An 18267-nucleotide genomic window follows, 5' to 3' on the forward strand; every position below is an offset into this window, starting at 1 on the left:
CCAAATATCTATTTACCCGTAAGATCTCAAAAACCAATGGACGGATGTACACCTAATCACAAAAAGCACAATATGGGTACCATATTCTAGATTCCTGACGAATTTGGTGTAATTGGTGTCAGCAGTTTTTGCTGTAGCCTTGTCTAAAAAATGCAATGTAAAATGCAGAGGGACTTTGTGTTTTGAGGAAGGCCTGGGCGGTAAATACCGTTCCGCTTGCGGAATTTATGGAATTTGGGTAATTTTGTGTTCCGTGGAATTGCCCAAAAATTCCGTGATCCGTTTTTTTTTTTTTGTCGTCATGTTACCATAGAGCATCTGCAAATATAAGCAAGAAACCAACCTTCGATCTTTAGCGCCCAGGGTTTCTCCGATTGCATTGGCTGTAGGCCTAACCAGGTCAGCTTCTTTGTACAAAGCCTGGTGTAATCATTGGACTTCGATCTTAAATCAACCTAATTTCTTTGCCCCAATCTAGGAGCTGAACCCAGATGTTACGGCTGTCATTGTTCGAATGCCCCGAGTCAAACTGAGCCATAGCCAGAGCAGCGATCCGAGGTTTTGCGAAATGTATTGCTTCTTCGCGCTTCGAAATGCGTGTTCGCGAGATATTTCTCCCCGAGCATGCAAAAAGTGTTCGCAAACAGGAAAAAAGAATCGCGAACACGCAGAACAAACAATTCCGCATGTTCACGGAACTTTTGCGTGCTCGCTGAGATTTTTTCCCGTTTCGCAGAGCTTTGCGAAGCGCGACTACGCAAATTCCGCCCACCGCTAGTTTTGAGACACCCCTTTATTTTCAGACCCCGCTTGATGGATCGCCCCAAAACTTGTCAGAAGCAGCTGAAGTAGATTAACTTTTTTTCTGGAAAGTTTTCTGAAGATTCGTCAAATGTGGCCAAATTTATTAGCTAACTAAAAAACGCTCAGTCTTTGGAAAAGCAGACCTAACAATAACTACCTAGTGGCAACTGCCACTAGGTAATAAAATAGTAAAAATTGAAAAAAAGAAAACTTACAAAAAACTATCAATATTAAACTAAATTTAAAAATAAAAGCAAATAATATAAAATATAAAAAATAGCACAATGCTTTAAAATCTATTTAACCAATATTATGAAAACTAACAGAGTAGGGAAATTGTTATGACTTCGGAGGGGTTAGATTTACTATTCCTACTCCAGTCACCACATTAATTGGGAAAGTGTAGGTCTTCAGAGGAGTTGGATATACTATTCCCACTCCAGTTATGCAACAGTAGGGAAAATGTTGGACTTTGGAGGGGTGAAATGTGCTATTTCCACTCAGATCTATGCAACAGTAGGGAAAGCGTTAGATTTCGGATAGGTGGAATGTACTTTTCCCACTTCACAGTGCAAAAGTAGGGAAAGTGTTGAACTGCAAGCCGGTTAATTTCACTATTCCTACTGCCGTCTAAGTAGGAGTAGGGAAAATGTTTCACTTCAAACACATTACATATATAAGTAACCAAATGAACAAAAGAAATATATCAAACTGTAAAAGTGAACATAAAAAATATGGGTATTTAATTAAAAAATGAAAAACAATGAATCAATTTACATAATTACTAGTTAATTCAAAACATAATTATTAACCAAGAAATAATTGGTATTCAGTTATTAATAAATTAACCATGTACCCCTAAAAATCTAGCAGTCTGCACCTAAAATATAACAAAAAAAGACCCTAAAAAAACCTCTTCCATACCTTCCATATTTCAAATTATTTAATTAATTAACAGTTATTTATTATTTAATTGCCCACCCTTCACCCTTACAAACCTAGAATCCTGCAACTGAAATAGAAGTAAAAGTAGTATCCTGTAAATTAAATAATTAAAAATCAAGTAAGCCATTAATTAACAATTGTTAATTATTACTTAATTACCTTCCCGTCCTATACTTCTACAAACCCAACAGCCTGCAAATGGCATATAGCAGAAATAAATCAGTATTACATAAATTAAATGATAAATGTCAATCATATTGATATTTGAATAATATGTATTAAATCATTCTTAATTATGTATACCAATGAACTTCCCACCTTATCCCCACTACAAACCCAACCCACTACGACATGATAAGTCACTATTAAAATGTAATAGCAAATTTTCAATCATTTAAAAATACAAGCAACATTTTAAATACAAGTATTAACATTTGTATAAACAACAGAAACACATACAATTATTATATCAACTAAAAAACATTAAAAGAATTGTAAAACAATATTTTAACCACTATATTAGTGAAAACATTTATTTAAAACATCAATAATATTTATGATATTTCATACCTTAAAAATGATATTCTTGTCAATGATATTTCTGCATCCTGATATGAGTGAGTCATAATGTTTAATTTCTTATATTTCTGTCTCCCAATATTTTTAAATCAATATTTTGTCCAAACACCAGGCTCCTATCACATTATGTCTATAGCAATACCTGTGACCCAATAACCTATCGGCTGCATTTGAATGAACTGCATCAAAGGAGCATTGTTTAGCAGGGTTCTGTGATACAGGAACTTTTTAACACAGGCTGTTGAACAGGATCCTACAAACGTTACACAGAAACTATATGCGGGTAGCATGCTTGACAAGATGAAAGTTGCCCGCTTTTGTCTCCAATACTCTGAAGAGCATAGAAATGAAATATGATTAATTAATGCACATGGTTATGCATCTTTGAAGTAATTCAGAAAATGACTGAACTCTGAAAAATGGGGAAAAAGTGTGGGAATTTTCAAAGGAAAGCCCATCGTGGTACTAGCCATCTGAATTACAGCCTAAAGGCCCCCTTTCCACAAAAGGGTGGAAATTAAACATTTGCCAGCAATTTATGGAAGTTCCATTCTCTTTCCATTTGGTTACCCTGCCTCAATTAGAGTTTATGAAATGCAGTTTTCCCAAATAGCAGATTCCCAGAAACTTTGTCATTGGAGAATCAGTTATAGGAACTTTGATGGTGTAGCAGACATACCAGGAGAAACCCTGTTACAGTACGAGAACATAACTACATACTTAGTACATTTATTGACTACATGTGATCCATGTGCAATTGTAGATGTATGTTGAAAATCTAAAACCAAAACTGAGCATAGATGAGTAATAAGAGATATCTTAGAGGCACCCCTAAATATTGCCTGCAAAAATGTTAAATCTGGCAAGGATCTTAAAGAACCTTGTATGTGTATGGACCTGCACAATTCTTGCTATTTTACTGATAACATGTACCATAAGACATAGAAATCTCATTACACCCTTGTTTGTTGCTGTAGTTCGACATGGAGGAAACCAAAATACCGCCTTACAAATCTCCACATCGTTGTTACAAAGTACCCCTGAAGAAGGGTTAACATAACCCGAAATGCATTGGGTCTTATTTTGGAGGGTTTTTTTTGTTTGTGAAAATCTTTTTATTAACAATGCTCATATCAGACAAGTTTACAATGCACATGTCTAATAACATAGGATAGATCATCAGTATACAACACACAGCAAGGCCAGCCTGAACCCCGGCTCGACCTTCAGACTAGACCCCCCCCGCCCACCTCCCATGTCTCTGTATTTCCGCCAAGGCCCCCCAGATCCTTCTCCATTTTTTATTGTTCCCTCTGCTTTTGTAGATGGTTTCCTCCGCTCTCTGGCACCAGTTAAGATCCCGCACCCACTGATCCCACTGCGGAGGAGCCCACGCCCCCCAAGCACAGGCAATATTTATTTTTGCGACCCTTGCTGTCAACGCAATCCAGCGCTCCCCATACCTGCTCCAATCCGTGGCCCTCTTGATCATTAGAAGCAACCACCTGGGCTCCCTCGGTACCGGCGAGCCCACCACCTTGGCCATCGTGTCCGTGACCTTGGTCCAGAAGGGTACGATCTCTGGGCACTCCCACAAGATGTGGAAGAAAGAGCCTTCCTTCTGGCAACCCATTGTTCAGAGGGCCGACTGACACCTACCCCATGAGTACAAGTGGGTGCAGGGGTAATACACGCGGTGCAATATCTTGAGCTGTACTAAACGGAACCGGACTCGAATCGCAATCTCCCAAGGGCTCTACAATGCGTCTTGCCAGTCTTCTTCTGCTAATGCACCCAAGTTGTTCTCCCACTGCGCTCGCAGTGGCCCCAAAGGATCCGGCATGTTGTTTATGAGCTTACGATAGATCGTCGAAGTAGGTTTCTCAGGGATGGGATCGAGAAGTAGGAGATCCTCCAGGGGAGAATATTCCAGGATAGAACTGCCTCTTTTAATCTGTGAATGCAGGGCATGCGTGAGACGCAAATATTGATACCGCTGTGACTCGTGCATGTCGTATTCTTTTTTCAGATAATCGAACGAGCGAGGGGCGTCCCTTTCCACACGTCCCCCAGGTATTCTAAACCTATTTGTTTCCACCCTCGGCATCCCACCAATCGGGACACCTCAGCCAGTTGCTCACCAAACCGTAGAGGGGTGTGACCTGTCAGGGATCCGGACCACCCCAGAAATGTATTTGCCTCCCTCCAGCAGTGCACCACCACCTCGGTGTGCGATGGCCAGTCCTGCGGGCATATAGCAATGATTTGCAGCTCCCACTCGGCATCACCAGCCGGTCAACCCTATAGGCCAGCTCCGATCTGTCTGAGTACACCCAGTCGTTAACCACCTGCAACTGGGAAGCCCAATATTAGAGCTGCATGTCTGGGAGGGCCAGCCCCTCAATGTACACCCCTCGTGTGAGCTTAAGTAGCACTATCCAAGGATTGCCCCCAACCCAGAGCAGGGTATGCACTGCCTGGGATATCCGTTTAAAGACCCCCGAGGGGAACAGGTACAGCATATTCTGCAAGATATAGAGGAGGCGAGGCAATGCGAGGGTGAGAGGCAACAATCGCCAGTGGCCCACGTCTGTTGCCAGGCGCGCCAGCTGGGGTTCTTGATTTCTAGAGAGGATCACCATTTTGTCTCTGGTAACATACACCCCCAAATACTTGAAACCATCCAACGCAATCACCGCAGGGCATCTAGATGGTACCCGTGGAATAGGGCCCGAGAGTAGGAAGATCACTGATTTCGCCCAGTTTATTCTGTAGCACGAGTAGCTGCCAAAGAGCTCGTATAGGTGGAGTGCCTGCACCTTCGACTGGTAGGGCAGAGCCATATACAACAGTATATCGTCTGCATATAGGCTAATGCGCTCTTCCCAGTCGTCATTCAGAGCTAAGCCCCAGAATGACCTGTCCCTCCTAATCCAGTGAGCCAACAGCTCCAGAGCAAGGGCGAATAGAAGAGGGGACAGGGGGTAACCCTGCCGCGTACCCCACCGGAGTGAGAAGGCTCTGGATGACGTCCCGTTGACCCGCACTCACGCCACCGGCTGCTCATATAGGAGATGTACCCAACTGCAGAAAGTTGGGCCAAAACCCAAACGCTGTAGAAGCATAAAGAGATACGGCCACTCAATACTATCAAATGCCATTAAGGTGTCCCGCGCCATCAATGCTGTTTGCACGTCCCCCACTCCCTCCGTCATATAGAGCATGCCAAACAGGTGCCGCAGGTTATGCCTGGTGCTCCTACGTGGCATAAAGCCTGATAGGTCGATGTGCACTAGATCCGCCAGGACCTTAGCCAACACCTTCGCTTTTACGTTGATGAGCGAGATCAGTCGATACGAGGAACATTGATCGGCCAGTTTGCCTTCCTTGTGAATGACCACAATCATGGCCTCCCTTTGATCAGGCGGCAGCATTCCCAACTCCCACTCTTCAAGGAACATTTTCAGAAGGGGGCCCGTTCGGTCCTTGCGCCTTCCCGGACTGTAGGGCATTGAGCGCTGCTCCCACTTCCTCCCCGGTAAAATTCGCCTCCAAACTGTCCATCTGTTCCTGGGACAATGTGGGCAGTGCAAAATCCCAGAGAAATTCTTCACAATCCCTCTCCGTTCTCGTACATACCGGGGTGTAGACCTCTTCAAAGTGCGACGCAAACACCTCCGCAATGTCCACGCTAGTGGACACTAGGGAGCCTGACGTGCCCCGCACCGCAGCCACCAAAGTGCGCTCTCTGTCCCTGCGTTCGAGCCAGGCCAGGAGCTTTAGCGCCTTGTCATCAACATTATACAGCCGGTGTTGTGTCCTAAGCTCCTTCTAATTTCTTAATCTGTATGGACTCCTCCTTCTTTTTAGCCCCAATCAAGGCCTGTGCCTGACCTCTCAGGACGGTTTTGTACACTTCCCATAGTATGATGTGAGATGCCACGGACCCCTGGTTCTCATCAAAGTACAACTGGGAGCCCTCCCTGAGTTTGTCCCCAATTTTGTCATCCCAGAGGTGCCACGGGTCAATCCGCGGGAACGCCGCCTTATTAACAACCGGACCCTTCAATATGACGCACAGAGGGGAATTTATTTTATGTTATTTTATTTTATTTATTTAAAGAGTTTTAGATAGCGCTGGCTAGACGCGAAGGTATCAGAGCCCTTTACATGAGAATCAACAATGTGACAGAAAAAGTTCAACAATTACACAATACATAAAAAAAATAGGCAATACAATTAGGAGAGGAGAGAAACGAGAGAGAAAAGTAGTGGGGGGCAGGGGAGGTGAGAAAGGGAGGATAAGGGAAGCGACAATAAGGAGAGATGAAAAAGAAGTCTGTCTAAAGACCGACTGGGTAAGTGACGACCAAGGAGGGAATCCACGGCCCATCTCCCCTATAGCTAAACCAGGTAGCTCCACCGGGCATCAGACAAAATAGTTCGGTCTCAAGTGTCGAGGGAAGAGGTTCACAGAAAAACAAGGTGGGGACAAAGGGCAGGGGCAGGTGAGGGCAGAGGACAGAAGCTGGGCAGAGTCGGAGCGGAGAGGGGAGAGGGTTGGGGAAGGGAGAGGGGGAAGATAAGGTAAGGAGAGACGCGGGAGCATTTGCCCGAAGTCCGGCTGGGTAGGTGATAGTCAAAGGAGGGAGTCCAAAGTCAATCTCCCCTAAAGCTCATGAGATAGCATCACCGGACATCATACAAAAGTAGCTAGGTCTCAGCTGTCTAGGGAAGTAAGCAGGGAAAATGACCAGGTGGGTGACCTTTCTGCCTCGGGCCAGTATGTGGGGTTCTGAATAATCGCCTAACTGGTCTATTCGTGCCTGCAGGTAATCCAGTCTGGAGAAAGACCCATGCCTGGCCGAGTAGAAAGTGTACTGCCTATTTGAAGGGTGGTGGGCCCGCCACACATCTTCCAAGCGCAAGGCCCCTACAAATCCCTGCAGTCCCCCTTAAAACCTCCCCCTGCCCTATCTATCCATGTCCGCATTCATGACAGCGTTCATGTCTCCCCCCACCAGGAGAGTCCCCGAGGGAAGATCAGCCAGAAAGGAGCCCAGCTGTGCATAGGTTGTTGAGTGTAGGCCAGGTGGTTTTGGGAAAGGGGGGTGGTGATGGACAGAGTTTCTGAATGATGCAGAATACTCTTACCAAGTCAATAGATCATGGTATTAACACATCACCGTTTTTTAGCTCACTGCACCATCCCAGCTCAGAACCCGGCTATATGCAAATTAGTCTGTTCCTGTCCCAGTGCATGATGGGAACAGGGTAGCTTGGTAGTTTGGTTTGCCCTGTTCCCATCATGCACTGGGACAGGAACAGACTAATTTGCATATAGCCAGGTTCTGAGCTGGGATGGTGCAGTGAGCTAAAAAACGGTGATGGATTAAAACCATGATCTCTTGACTTGGTAAGAGTATTCTGCATCATTCAGAAACTCTGTCCATCACCACCCCCCCTTTTCCAAAATCGGTTTTATCCACACTATGTGTGGGAGGGTATACTCAGACGTGAGTCCCTTGCTCATTGCACCATCAGGATTCAAGCAAACCGGGCCGAAGAAGGCTGTGATGCCAGAAACCGGTCCCCGGGAGCTTGTTTCCTTCCCAGTATAAGAATTGGCTTGGTAGTTTGGTTTGCCCTGTTCCCATCATGCACTGGGACAGGAACAGACTAATTTGCATATAGCCAGGTTCTGAGCTGGGATGGTGCAGTGAACTAAAAAACGGTGATGGATTAAAACCATGATCTCTTGACTTGGTAAGGGTATTCTGCATCATTCAGAAACTCTGTCCATCACCACCCCCCTTTTCCAAAATCGGTTTTATCCACACTATGTGTGGGAGGGTATACTCAGACGTGAGTCCCTTGCTCATTGCACCATCAGGATTCAAGCAAACCGGGCCGAAGAAGGCTGTGATGCCAGAAACCGGTCCCCGGGAGCTTGTTTCCTTCCCAGTATTAGAATTGGCTTGGTAGTTTGGTTTGCCCTGTTCCCATCATGCACTGGGACAGGAACAGACTAATTTGCATATAGCCAGGTTCTGAGCTGGGATGGTGCAGTGAGCTAAAAAACGGTGATGGATTAAAACCATGATCTCTTGACTTGGTAAGAGTATTCTGCATCATTAAGAAACTCTCCATCACCACCCCCCTTTTCAAAAATTGGTTTTATCCACACTGTGTGTGGGAGGGTATACTCAGACGTGAGTCCCTTGCTCATTGCACCATCAGGATTCAAGCAAACCGGGCCGAAGAAGGCTGTGATGCCAGAAACCGGTCCCTGGGAGCTTGTTTCCTTCCCAGTATAAGAATTGGCTTGGTAGTTTGGTTTGCCCTGTTCCCATCATGCACTGGGACAGGAACAGACTAATTTGCATATAGCCAGGTTCTGAGCTGGGATGGTGCAGTGAGCTAAAAAACAGTGATGGATTAAAACCATGATCTCTTGACTTGGTAAGAGTATTCTGCATCATTCAGAAACTCTGTCCATCACCACCCCCCTTTTCCAAAATCGGTTTTATCCACACTATGGGGCTGATTACGATTGCGGATTTCCCGCATCCACCGGGCCCGCGGAAGCCACCGCCGGCCCGGAGGATGCGGGAAATCCGCCGGGGAGCCTTGCAAGACCCACCGCCATATTAGGATGGCTGGTGGGTCTTACTATCTGTCCGCCGCTTTTCCGCCGCGTCCGGATTCCGCCCGCGGCGGAAAAGCATTAACATGGCTGGCGGTGTCTATTAGACACCGCCAGCCATATTAGGATGACAGCGGAAAGATGCCTTTACACGGCGGCATTTCCGCCGTGTAAAGGCTTACGGATTTGTGTTTGGGGGCCCGTTGCGGGCCCCCAGGGGTGAAGGGGCGGTGGGGGGTGCACATGGGGGGTACCTATGGTACCCCCCTGCATTTGCCTGCACAAAGCGGCAGGCACCGCGAGGTTCCTGCCGCTTTGTGCATGCAAATGCACAACTTACTTTTTTATCATTGTGGTGGGTGCTGCTTCAAGCAGCACCCGCCGCAATGATAAAAATACAGGATGTGACCGCCAGGGTGGTGGTCACATCCTATTTTGCACGGAGGAACCGCCGCTGCCCCTGCGGACGGTCCCTCCTTCTCTATGGTGGCGGACGGATTCAGGTCCGTCCGCCATCATAATCGGCCCCCAAGTGTGGGAGGGTATACTCAGACGTGAGTCCCTTGCTCATTGCACCATCAGAATTCAAGCAAACCAGGCCGAAGAAGGCTGTGATGCCAGAAACCGGTCCCCGGGAGCTTGTTTCCTTCCCAGTATAAGAATTGGCTTGGTAGTTTGGTTTGCCCTGTTCCCATCATGCACTGGGACAGGAACAGACTAATTTGCATATAGCCAGGTTCTGAGCTGGGATGGTGCAGTGAGCTAAAAAACGGCGATGGATTAAAACCATGATCTCTTGACTTGGTAAGAGTATTCTGCATCATTCCGAAACTCTGTCCATCACCACCCCCCTTTTCCAAAATCGGTTTTATCCACACTATGGGGCCGATTACGATTGCGGATTTTCCGCATCCACCGGGCCCGCGGAAGCCACCGCCGGCCCGGAGGATGCGGGAAATCCGCCGGGGAGCCTTGCAAGACCCACCGCCATATTAGGATGGCTGGTGGGTCTTACTATCTGTCCGCCGCTTTTCCGCCGCGTCCGGATTCCGCCCGCGGCGGAAAAGCATTAACATGGCTGGCGGTGTCTATCAGACACCGCCAGCCATATTAGGATGACAGCGGAAAGATGCCTTTACACGGGGGCATTTCCGCCGTGTAAAGGCATATGGATTTGTGTTTGGGGGCCCGTTGCGGGCCCCCAGGGGTGAAGGGGCGGTGGGGGGTGCACATGGGGGGTACCTATGGTACCCCCCTGCATTTGCCTGCACAAAGCGGCAGGCACCGCGAGGTGCCTGCCGCTTTGTGCATGCAAATCCACAACTTACTTTTTTATCATTGTGGTGGGTGCTGCTTCAAGCAGCAGCCGCCGCAATGATAAAAATACAGGATGTGACCGCCAGGGTGGTGGTCACATCCTAATTTGCACAGAGGGACCGCCGCTGCCCCTGCGGACGGTCCCTCCTTCTCTATGGTGGCGGACGGACTCAGGTCCGTCCACCATCATAATCGGCCCCCAAGTGTGGGAGGGTATACTCAGACGTGAGTCCCTTGCTCATTGCACCATCAGAATTCAAGCAAACCAGGCCGAAGAAGGCTGTGATGCCAGAAACCGGTCCCCGGGAGCTTGTTTCCTTCCCAGTATAAGAATTGGCTTGGTAGTTTGGTTTGCCCTGTTCCCATCATGCACTGGGACAGGAACAGACTAATTTGCATATAGCCAGGTTCTGAGCTGGGATGGTGCAGTGAGCTAAAAAACGGCGATGGATTAAAACCATGATCTCTTGACTTGGTAAGAGTATTCTGCATCATTCCGAAACTCTGTCCATCACCACCCCCCTTTTCCAAAATCGGTTTTATCCACACTATGTGTGGGAGGGTATACTCAGACGTGAGTCCCTTGCTCATTGCACCATCAGGATTCAAGCAAACCGGGCCGAAGAAGGCTGTGATGCCAGAAACCGGTCCCCGGGAGCTTGTTTCCTTCCCAGTATAAGAATTGGCTTGGTAGTTTGGTTTGCCCTGTTCCCATCATGCACTGGGACAGGAACAGACTAATTTGCATATAGCCAGGTTCTGAGCTGGGATGGTGCAGTGAGCTAAAAAACGGTGATGGATTAAAACCATGATCTCTTGACTTGGTAAGAGTATTCTGCATCATTCAGAAACTCTGTCCATCACCACCCCCCTTTTCCAAAATTGGTTTTATCCACACTATGTGTGGGAGGGTATACTCAGACGTGAGTCCCTTGCTCATTGCACCATCAGGATTCAAGTAAACCGGGCCGAAGAAGGCTGTGATGCCAGAAACCGGTCCCCGGGAGCTTGTTTCCTTCCCAGTATAAGAATTGGCTTGGTAGTTTGGTTTGCCCTGTTCCCATCATGCACTGGGACAGGAACAGACTAATTTGCATATAGCCAGGTTCGGAGCTGGGATGGTGCAGTGAGCTAAAAAACGGTGATGGATTAAAACCATGATCTCTTGACTTGGTAAGAGTATTCTGCATCATTCAGAAACTCTGTCCATCCCCACCACCCTTTTCCAAAATCGGTTCTATCCACACTATGTGTGGGAGGGTATACTCAGACGTGAGTCCCTTGCTCATTGCACCATCAGGATTCAAGCAAACCGGGCCGAAGAAGGCTGTGATGCCAGAAACCGGTCCCCGGGAGCTTGTTTCCTTCCCAGTATAAGAATTGGCTTGGTAGTTTGGTTTGCCCTGTTCCCATCATGCACTGGGACAGGAACAGACTAATTTGCATATAGCCAGGTTCTGAGCTGTGATGGTGCAGTGAGCTAAAAAACGTGATGGATTAAAACCATGATCTCTTGACTTGGTAAGAGTATTCTGCATCATTCAGAAACTCTGTCCATCACCACCCCCCTTTTCCAAAATCGGTTTTATCCACACTATGTGTGGGAGGGTATACTCAGACGTGAGTTCTTGCTCATTGCACCATCAGGATTCAAGCAAACCGGGCCGAAGAAGGCTGTGATGCCAGAAACTGGTCCCCGGGAGCTTGTTTCCTTCCCAGTATAAGAATTGGCTTGGTAGTTTGGTTTGCCCTGTTGCCATCATGCACTGGGACAGGAACAGACTAATTTGCATATAGCCAGGTTCTGAGCTGGGATGGTGCAGTGAGCTAAAAAACGTGATGGATTAAAACCATGATCTCTTGACTTGGTAAGAGTATTCTGCATCATTCAGAAACTCTGTCCATCCCCACCACCCTTTTCCAAAATCGGTTTTATCCACACTATGTGTGGGAGGGTATACTCAGACGTGAGTCCCTTGCTCATTGCACCATCAGGATTCAAGCAAACCGGGCCGAAGAAGGCTGTGATGCCAGAAACCGGTCCCCGGGAGCTTGTTTCCTTCCCAGTATAAGAATTGGCTTGGTAGTTTGGTTTGCCCTGTTCCCATCATGCACTGGGACAGGAACAGACTAATTTGCATATAGCCAGGTTCTGAGCTGGGATGGTGCAGTGAGCTAAAAAACGGTGATGGATTAAAACCATGATCTCTTGACTTGGTAAGAGTATTCTGCATCATTCAGAAACTCTGTCCATCCCCACCACCCTTTTCCAAAATCGGTTTTATCCACACTATGTGTGGGAGGGTATACTCAGACGTGAGTCCCTTGCTCATTGCACCATCAGGATTCAAGCAAACCGGGCCGAAGAAGGCTGTGATGCCAGAAACCGGTCCCTGGGAGCTTGTTTCCTTCCCAGTATAAGAATTGGCTTGGTAGTTTGGTTTGCCCTGTTCCCATCATGCACTGGGACAGGAACAGACTCATTTGCATATAGCCAGTTTCTGAGCTGGGATGGTGCAGTGAGCTAAAAAACGGTGATGGATTAAAACCATGATCTCTTGACTTGGTAAGAGTATTCTGCATCATTCAGAAACTCTGTCCATCACCACCCCCCTTTTCCAAAATCGGTTTTATCCACACTATGTGTGGGAGGGTATACTCAGACGTGAGTCCCTTGCTCATTGCACCATCAGGATTCAAGCAAACCGGGCCGAAGAAGGCTGTGATGCCAGAGACCGGTCCCCGGGAGCTTGTTTCCTTCCCAGTATAAGAATTTGCTTGGTAGTTTGGTTTGCCCTGTTCCCATCATGCACTGGGACAGGAACAGACTAATTTGCATATAGCCAGGTTCTGAGCTGGGATGGTGCAGTGAGCTAAAAAAACGGTGATGGATTAAAACCATGATCTCTTGACTTGGTAAGAGTATTCTGCATCATTCAGAAACTCTGTCCATCACCACCCCCCTTTTCCAAAATCCGTGTAGGCCAGGTGGGACATAACAGGAACACAACATCACCGTCCGCCCCTCCCACCGTCCCGCCACCATACATCCAGAATCTTCCATCCAGACCCCCGAGATCACTATAGCGAGGGCCTTCCGCAGGAAAATACCTACACCCCAGGACCCGGATGTAAACTCTGAGTTGGCAACCATTTTATACCGAAAGCGGTCCAATGCCCAGTATCTATTGGCCAGCAAGTGTGTCTCCTGCATGAGAATAAGACGAGTGCTGCTTCAGGTGTTGTAGCACTAAAGTCTGTTTGATTTTTGTTGCCCAGCCCATTGATGTTCCATGTCCAATACTTAACCTGCGTCTGGGTATCCATATTGGAGCACAGACCCCCACCTCCATGAATGAACCACGCTGCCCTGCCGTGTGCCACGACCACCCGCCCCTACAAAAAACCTGTCTTGATAATGAGCAAGAGAAAGCTGTCCCCCACAAAAAGCAAACCCCCTCTGCCCCGCCTATTCCCCTCAACTCCCCAGCACCCAACTCCCCCCTCCCTACCGCCCTGCCTGGAGAGCCCCCAACCACCCACCAATAGAACTTGAAGAGTGCCTGTCGCCCCATTACCACAACTAAAACCATTCCAGAGGAAACATGAATCTGCTAGCCCAAGAAAGATGCATAGATCTAGTGGCGGATCACTTACCCCCATGTTGAACACCTCAAGCGACCTGCATAGTGCCTTATACTCCCTCCACCGGGCCAAACTTCAAGCATTTGGCTAGGACTAGGAATGTCTCAACCATTGTCTCCCGCCTGGGACAGAGAAAAAGTCACTGCCTTGTCCTTCCCCCCTTCCAGGGAGCCAAAAAACCGACCACCATCCGCCCCTCCATCCCAAAGTCAAAGGCCAATCAGGGCCACTGGCCAGTCACAATAATACCTCCATGGTGCCAAATTCACTCCGCTGTCGTTCTCTCACAATCGCTGGAGACCGACTCGGCCTCTGGGGCCGCCCAACGATCGCCTCTGTTTGGCGGCCCCTCTTGCCGTCTCCCCTGATGGCCGACAGTGAGCCAGCCCTGCAACCAGTCAGCCGCATCCTCCGGCGTGTCGAAGAAGTAGGCCTTTTCTCCATTGAGGACCTTAAGCCGTGCCGGAACAGCATCATGTACTTCACCCCTCTGTCACGAAGTGCCTTCTTCACCCCATTGAAGGAGTGCCGATGACGCTGCACGTGGAGCGTGAAATCCGGGAAGAAGCGGATGGTGGCGTTGTCCCTATGGAGGTCTCCATGCGTGCGCCCCACCTGCAGTATGGTATCTCGGTCGCAGAAGCTATGGATGCGGGCAACAATAGTGCGTGGGGGGGCCCCTGGCTTGGGCCTGCCGACCAGGGCTCTGTGTGCCCGCTCCACGGAAAAGAAATTGGAGAGTCGTTTCGGCTTAAGGTGGTTTAAAATGAGGTCCTCCACAAACCAGTCCGTCGAGGGCCCCTCCAGTCCCTATGGCACCCCACTATGCGGATGTTATTCTGCCAATCCCGCCCTTCCTGGTCCTCCAAGCAGGCATGAATGGCGGCTTGGTTCTTTGTAAGCGTGGCTACCTGTTCCTCCAGTCTCTTAGTCTTTGCCTGGAGCCCAATGATGCCCGTCTCCGCCACCGCGACTTTGTCGGACATTTTGTGAAAATCCGCCCGTAGGAGGTTCACCTCTTCAGTCACAGAGTCCAGCTTGTGCTCCTGAGCCCTGATGGCCCTCATTATGTCTTTCAGGGAAGGGTTGGCCCCCCGTCGTCATGGTTCTCATCCCGTGACCGCCGGGCGCACCCTTCTCCTGGTTCATTGCCACAGTATACTTTTCAATCTGGTTAGTTTGGCCCAGGGTCCTATTCTGACCCATAGTGTTCCCCGGGCCAGGGCCGACCCGGGCACCAGTAGTCCAGAGAGCCCCACCTGAGTGTGTGCTCGTTACGGCGGCCTCCGCGTCTCCCAATCTCCAGACTCACCACCTGCCTCTGGGGCCAAATGTATCCAGCGCTCCGGGTCTCCAAGACTCCAGGTCAGTGCGTCTCCACTGCCAGCTCCCACTTCAAGGATCACTGCTGCCCCATGCACACACGCCTTCCTTCCAGAAGGCTTCATGTACCAGGCCGAGGTGGAGGCCCAATCACAGCCTGTATGCCCTTGAGTCCGCTCCAAGGCGGCAGTCGCCCACCGCCAGGCCAGAAATGACGATCTCCCCCACAATCAGGCGCTGCACCGCTCAGTTCCTCTGAGGTTCCCCCCTATCTCCCGGACCGCAGGGCTCCGTGTGCCGGTAGACCCCGGTGACCGCACACCACCACACTGCAAATGGCGGGTGCTCTCACGTGGCAGCCTCCTCGCACAGTGCTCCTTACATGCCGCCCGGGCCCTAATCACACTAAAAGCGGTTCCGGCCGCACAGCAGCGGCCCCCTCCTCTACTTCGACTCGGCAGGGGAAGCCCCGCCGACACAGGGCATCACCTCTCACCACACACGGGCGGGCACCATTTTGCCACAGATCGGGTCGGGAGCCGCCGGCACCCAGGCTGTCCCAGTGGGCGCTCAAGGTTGCTGTTAATCACCACCGCGAACCACAGCCACTTTCCCCCAACCGTGGGTGTCCGTCGTGGCCTCGCTGGTGTACGGATAATGTCGGATGTGTGGGGTTAACTCAGGCCGTTAGCCCAGCTCTCGCACTACGCCACCATCTTCGTCGGCCCTCAGGCCAAGCCCCCCTTATTTTGGAGTTTTTGATTATATTTGAATCTTGTGTTAGTAAAACACAGCACAATGTAACAGAAATGTGCATGTTATCTTCAGTTGATTTATTATATGGTTTCATGATTTTGTTATTTAAATTGAATTACTGAAGTCATGAGTAATCCATGTTTTTATAATTTATTGGTGTAATTGTTTTATTAAATTAACAAAAAAATTTACAAAATGAAATAGACACGTGAAACCTTAAGGACTTAAACTGTGCATCACGCAGGCTTGGGTACTTCCATGCCTTCTTATTTGCAAAGATCTTAAAGAGAACATATTAGAAGGCGATCACACCTCTAAAGATAACATTACATACGTATAGGCATTGGGAATGTCAGATAACGTTGCTTAACTGTATTCCCCTTACAACACTAGAAGTAGCTGAGTGCAAATCAACATACTGTGCATGGGATGTAAAGTGACACATTAACTCTTCATTATGAAATACCTCAGCATAATGAGAAAGTCTTGGCCTATTTGTGGGACAGAAGCAAGTTTGGTAAGTGTGTATGAAGCAAGGGCTGCTGGTGGATTTTAAAACTGCTGGGGCAGAAACCTAGACCTATGTATGAGTGAGCCTGAACTGAACGAGGTGAGTGTTGGTTGGGGAGGTTCTCCGTGCAAGAAAATTTTGAGGAATTAAAATAGAGAATTTTACATCAAATCACTACATGTAATTTATGTATTGTTAATTGCTTTCATATTGCTACCACATTCTAAAAACATAGACAGGAAGCACATAGTTTTGAGTCCAATAAACCAAGGAGTGGTTTTGTGCTTTCATATATAAACACAGGAGGCGTGGCCCATAACTAGGACAGCAATGTAGATCATAGGAAGAGACAAACACAGTGGAAGACATGACAAAAAAAAAATGAAGCAGTCAAAACACTGATAAACCTGTCAAACCATGAACGTATGGTACTGCAAAGTTGACTTACTTTTTGCACTAAATCCATTTCAGTTATCCTGAAAGTCACATACATTAATCCTGGGTGGAGTTCATGGAGTTCTACTCCGCGGAACTCCACAAAGTGCTGGAACAATTCAGCTGCACTCTGCAGAGTTTGGCCAGCATCGGAGTCTTTATTGTCGTATTGCTCCCACTGATGATTTTTAGTGCCGAGAGCTAGTCCCAAGTGTAAAATGAGCGCGAACGGCACTGCTGCTTTCTGCCACTCGAGTAGACATTCTACTCGAGCGTCAGCTTCCTCAACGTAAGCAGCATATTTCTCAACGTGAATGGTCGCCACCTTCCGTGACCACCCATGTTGAGAAATATCACCGTGAGAATCTCTAGCATGCGATTTTTTCTCGTGAGAAGTGCCAAACTTACTGGTGATGAACTGCTCAAGAGAAACAGTTTTGCGGAACTCCACGTGGAGCGCAGAGTGGGCAAAACTCTGAACTCCGCCAGTGGAGATGAATTCTTCACCCACCCCTGACATATATTCCTTACAACATATGTGAAAAAAACATCTACACGTGCAGTTTGCTTTAAAGTCACCTAAGAACACAGTGATAATCCAGACTGATACAAAAACATTTCTGATTCATTATCTTAATTTCTAGGTCTCACATGGGACTTGTGCTGTAGTTAGCAAGATCTTTTAATATCTTAAACTTAAAGGGTGCTTAGAGCCTACCCATTGGTTGACTTCATCATTACTCTCATTTCCTTGCTTCCATTTGGTCAGCACATGCCGATTTTCAGTTTCTCTCTTCGAGTGTGTGTCTCGTCACTGGAGCATGGACCAAGTACTGAATAAGTCTCTTTGAAACTGTAGCCGCAGACTTATTTAATGTTTAAAAGCTCCAGGGTTATACTACTGCAACTAACTTATTTAAGGTTTAAAAGCACGTTGATTGTTGTCCAAGGGCAATGTTTACTACAACAATGCTCTACAACAATGCTTTTATATACTCCAGGTGGACATTGTAGCCACAAATGTATTTAATTTTTTTAACCATTTTCTTGATTTTCAATGTGCAATTTTACCGTTTTATTAAAGCAGATCATGTGCCTGCATGTTTTTATTTGCTGTGCCTCTTCTGTGTGTTAACACAATAGCCACGGAAGGCAGTTTGTGCCACTGCATGGTTTTGTCTGCTGTGCCTCTTCTCCACACTAACACTGTAGCCATTGGCTTACTAAATGTTTAAAAAACTCTAGAGTGATACTGCAGGGATGGAATTATTTAATGTTTAAATACACTTTGTTGACATTCAAAATA

At 47.7% G+C, this 18267-nt stretch overlaps 1 protein-coding gene across 2 annotated transcripts in view; it reads left to right on the top strand.

The window, feature by feature from the left end:
* Positions 1-18267, top strand: part of LOC144755238 (scavenger receptor cysteine-rich domain-containing protein DMBT1-like) — an 855855-nt gene that overhangs the window by 796196 nt on the left and 41392 nt on the right. The window lies entirely within an intron of this gene.

This window comes from Lissotriton helveticus, chromosome 5_1 (assembly GCF_964261635.1).
Source record: "Lissotriton helveticus chromosome 5_1, aLisHel1.1, whole genome shotgun sequence".
Lineage (NCBI taxonomy): Eukaryota > Metazoa > Chordata > Amphibia > Caudata > Salamandridae > Lissotriton > Lissotriton helveticus.